Source organism: Nicotiana attenuata, unplaced genomic scaffold, assembly GCF_001879085.1.
Source record: "Nicotiana attenuata strain UT unplaced genomic scaffold, NIATTr2, whole genome shotgun sequence".
NCBI lineage: Eukaryota > Viridiplantae > Streptophyta > Magnoliopsida > Solanales > Solanaceae > Nicotiana > Nicotiana attenuata.
The window spans coordinates 1,250,172-1,255,683 of record NW_017670270.1 but is presented as its reverse complement, the minus strand read 5'-3'; positions in this window follow the sequence as shown (position 1 = coordinate 1,255,683).

The window sequence follows — 5,512 nt, the reverse complement described above, 5'->3', positions numbered from 1 at the left end:
CTACTATACGTGGTGGGTCTCTAAAAAGGAGATTTATTTAACAACCTAGAAATATAGCATGTCCGTAAAATACGAAAATGATGTTATATATATAAGGAAGCTAACCTAAGACCTTAGGGGTCGTTTGGTAGGAGGTATTAGAAAAAATAATGCAAACATTAACTTTGTACATTACTAATCCCTTCTTTGGTATTTTTTTTCAACCTATATTAGTTATACATCCTATTTGGTAAGTATTATCCTATGTATAACTAATACATAGCAAACTATGGTATTAGCAATGCAAGAGTTTGTAATACTTGCATAAACATAGTTAAAGATATAATTGTCCCTCAAATCCCTCAAAATCTATTTCAAATACTTTCCATCATATTTTGTATATTTTTATATTGTGATATTTTAGTTATTTTTTCCCTTTAGCATTCTACTTGTGATGACCTGATAGGTCATTTTGAGTTTTAGCCTTTATTTTCGTGTTCCGAGACCTGGATTAGACCCATTTAGCGCTTCTCGATTTGCATGCACAATCCGTGTCTTATCCCGGAAAGTCTTTATGTAAAAAATTGAAGAAAGTGTGAATTGTTGCCTTAAAAATAATTTGAGTTGACTACGGTAACATTTAGCGTAAACGGACCTGGATCGATATTTTGACGATCTCGGTGGGTCCGTATCGTGATTTACGACTTGGACATATGCCCGAAATTATATTTGGAAGTCCCTAACTTGTTTTGACGTGATTTTTTGAAAACTAGTAATTTGAAGGTTTAAGGAATTCCGAAGTTTGACCATAGGTTGACTTTATAGCTACCGGGTTCGGATTTCGGTTCCGGAACTTGGTATAGGTTCATTTTACTATTTAAGACTTGTCTGCACAATTTGGTTCTAAACGGAGTTGATTTTATATGATTCGGACGCTCGGTTGTGAATTTGAAAGTTCTTGAGTTTCTTTGAAAATTTCATGCATTTTGATATCCGATTCGTAATTCTAGGTGTTATTTTGGTGTTTTTATCGCGCGAGCAAGTTCGTATGATGTTATTACACTTGTGTACATGTTTGATTTGGAACGCGAGGGGCTCGGGTGAGTTTCAGATAGGCTACAGATCAATTTTGGACTTAGAGGATCTGCTGGTTCAGCTATTGCTGATGTCTGGTATTTTGTGCTTCGCGACCGCGAAGCTACTCTCACGATCACAAAGGGAAACTTGGGGCTGGGGTGATTTTCTTCTACGCGAATGCGGAGAAGCGGTCACAAATGCGAAGCATCAGAGGGATTACCCTTCGCAAATACGACCCTTCACTCGCGAACGCGATAGGTTAAGTGAGAGTCTGGGGGAGACAGGGGTTGTACGCGAACGCGAGTCCAGGCTCGCGAACGTGAAGGCCAGGGGAACAAGCCATCACGAACGCGTGTAACCTCTCGTGAACGCGAAGGCCACGAGGGCCGCTATACTTCACGAACGCATCAGACCCTTCACGAACGCGAAGAAGGCCTGACGCCCAGTGACTAAAAGGTCCCAAAGTCGGGAATTAAGTCATTTTCACCATTTTCAAGTTTGAGCTCGGCATAGAGGAAATTTTGAAGAGTTTTTTCATCCCAACTTCATAGGTTAGTAAATTTTAACTTGTTTCCTTATACTTCCGTAATCACCCATTGATTTTAACCTTTAATATATGCTTTTCCATGGTAGAAATTCGGGATTTAGGTAGAAATTGAAAATTTTGAGAAATTGAGATTTTGACCTCAAATTGAGGTTGGATTTTAAAACTAATCACATAACCGGGCTCGAAGGTGAATGAATAATCGGGTTTTGGTCTGAATCTCTGGTTTTGACCAAGCGGGCCGTGGGTTTACTTTTGTTGACTTTTTCTAAAAATATTAAAGGTTGAATCTTTTTCATCTGTGGGTAATTTCTAAAGCTTATTTTGAATTATTTGAACTATATTTGATTAGGTTTGGAGGCTAATTCTAGAGGAAAAGCCGTAGTTGAGCATTGATTTGGTTGCAGAGTGAGGTAAGTATCGTAGTTAACCTTGACTTGAGGGATTAGGACTTGTTGGTCTATATGCTATGTGTTTTATGTGTTGGGGCGACGTATATGTGAGGTGACGAGTGCTATGCGTTGTCATTGGGTTAAAGCATGCGGGTGAAAATTGTTTCTTTGTATTATATTATTTCGTTAATTACGATATCCATGCTTAGGTTAGATTATTACTTCTTTGATTATTCGTTTCGTATTTATTGCTTAGTTCAAAGTTGTTGAATATTTTTTGGAGGTTGAAGTTTGATATCATGGCACCATATTTGAAGTTAAATTTACTCTTCGCATCGTTTACTATTCGAATTCATATTATCATCATTACATGGTGAGGAAGAGAGTAAAAGCACGAAGGGTGATGCCGTGCCATCTCATTCATACTATCATTATTGCATGGTGAGAAAGAGAGAAAAAACACGAAGGGTGATGTCGTGCCATTACATTCATATTATTATTACATGGTGAGGACGAGCGTAAAAGCACGAAGGGTGATACCGTGCCTTTTTCATAACATTGGTTTGACTGATTTTTCCCGGTTTTGGTGATTTACTTGGGTATTTCGTGATTTCATACATGTCATAGTTGTTATATCTTCCCCTTTTAGTATGTCCCTTCCTAGTTTGTACGTTATCATTTTGTCATTATTGCTGCTTTATACACATTTGTACAGGTTTATTTACATAGGTGTCTTGTCATAGCCCCGTCACTACCTCGTCAAGGTTAGGCTAGACACTTACGGAGTATATTGGGTCGGTTGTACTCATACTATACTTATGCACTTCTTGTGTAGATTCTGGTATTGGTCCTAGCGGCGGTCAGTAGCATTTTGCTCGGATTCAGTCGCAATCGGAGACTTGAGGTATAGCTGCACGATGTTCGCAACCCTGAAGCCCCCTTCCCTTCTATCTTTACTTGTCACGACCCAAAATCCCTCCGAAGGTGGTCGTGATGGCACCTAGTCTCTAAAACTAGGTAAGCCTAACATTAACATAATTAACGACAATATTCACTAACTTCGAATTAGATATCTCTGAACAATTTATAATTCTCAAAATCGGTAGTACAAGTCATAAGCCTTTCTAGGAGTAGTTATACAAAATGAATACATCACTGTTCCAGAACAAAAGGAAACAATGAAATAGGTACAATAGAAGGAGACTCCAAGGCCTGCGAACGCAGCAGCAGGTTTACCTTGAGTCTCCACAGCAACGATCCGCACAGCCACTAACGATCAAATACATGGATCTGTACAAAAATGTACAAAAGTGTAGTATGAGCACATCACAGCGGTGCCCAGTAAGTATCAAGACTAACCTCGGTGGAGTAGTGAAGAGGAACAGTTAAGACACCTACTGGTGTAATAAGCTGAACAAGATATGATAATAAACTAACAAGATAAAGATAACAAAGTAACGCCAATAGCAGGAAGAAATCAAATTACAAACAGTAGAGACGATAAGGGGGAAAATACAGATGGTACCGAGAAGTAACCGAGTAAATTAACACCAACATAGTTGGGATACAGACAAGTAAAAATGTGCTCAAATAAGGAAAGCAATGTTAACTCAACCAATCGCATCATTCCTAATACACAATTCCGACCATCCCAATCCTCGAAGTCTCACATCACAATCACAACTTCCAAACCTTTAACACACATGGCACCTTGTGCCCACATATTTCCCTTTCACTTTGCACGTCAAAGATCCACGTGCTACTCAGTACATAATATCCGTGACAAACGCTAATTAAGATGTTCAAGAAGTCCTATTTATATATCATAAGGTAAATTTACAGTTTCTTGACCAAATAGGAAAACCAACGAGAAAAGATAAAGTTATTTTTAGATATCATTTGAGTGAAGAAAACAACATTTTTCAAATAGAATCCGATAAGCTATCGCCTTTAATATAGGATTCATTTAATTTAAACTTAACAGAAATTCCTTTTTAAGAAAATATAACCTCAGACAAGTTAAGGAGATTTAGTTGAGAAACCAGTTGAAATAAAATATAACAATTATTAGAAATAGTGGATACTAAAATATACAGCGAGTTCTAACTTAAAGGCACACAATAAAACATGATATTAATTCCTTCATTTTAAATCACGATATTACGAACGACCCAGCAGGGCAGGAGGAAATGACTCAGTGTAGTAACTCTACTTTGAAAATTAATTCACCAGAATAATAGAATTAGGAAAAGAACTCAGGAAATGACGGCAAGTCAATAAGTCAATGACAATAACTCGATCCTCAAAACTCAGTGAAAACCAAAAATACAAATTATCAAGTCTTGCACGAAGGAACTAAAGTCAATACAGTAAAACAGGGGATATGAAAATACAAGATATGTTGCGGCGCGCAACCCGATCCCAACATATAATATCAATTCACCCTTATTCCTCCTCAATATATCACTCTTATTCCTCCTGTTGCGGCGTGCTACCCGATCCCACCGTATATAATTTAAATCAACAATAACAAATCTACAACTCAATTACAAGAATTTCTACCACTAAGAGTATGAGTACACGACAACAAGAGAATCAAGTAAAAATGTCACGACCCGGATTTCTACCATCGGGATCGTGATGGAGCCTAACCTTTAGAATGCTAGGCAAGCCAACAGATAAAGATCTAACATGCTAATCACTAACCAAAACAGTAATTAAAAATAATTTAAACTAAAACAAGATAAGAAGTGCGGAAATTTTATAACAATCTAAACACTAATACACGACTACCCAAAGACCTGGTGTCACAATCCACGAACTACTAAGAGTTTCTACAAATACTGGTTTAAAGAAAATACATCTATTCTCGAAATAAAAGAAAACATGGAAACTAAGATAAATGGAAGAGGACTCTAGGGTCCGCGAACTTCGGCAGATCTACCTTGGGTCTCCTGATGGACTGAAGGCAGCAACCCAACTCTGGTTAACGAGGTCCGGTAGCGAAATCTGCACAGAAAGTGCAAAGTGCAGTATCAGTACAACCGACCCCATGTACTGGTAAGTGCCGAGCCTAACTTCGGCGAAGTAGTGACGAGGCTAGGACACGACAATAACATGAACGTGTGGAGTTAAATCATATACGGGAAAATAAAAACAATTGGAAGCTAAACAGATAATAATGGGAAAAGGGAAAACATGCTAAGGGGAACATCAAATCCTGAAATAGAACAATAAAGAGATAGAATAAATAACATGCTTTTGCACCAACGAAAGTAATAACATGACAAACTAGTGCACAACATCACCCTTCGTGCTTTTACTCTCGTCCTTACCATAAGAAACAACAGAAATGGCACGACATATCCCTTCATGCATTAAATCTCTCATAACATGGCACGACATCACCCTTCGTGCATTATCACTCTCAGAATCGGCACGGCATCACCCTTCGTGCATTAACACTCACAGAATATGGCACGGCATCATCCTTCGTGCTTTATCACTCACTCACACAACA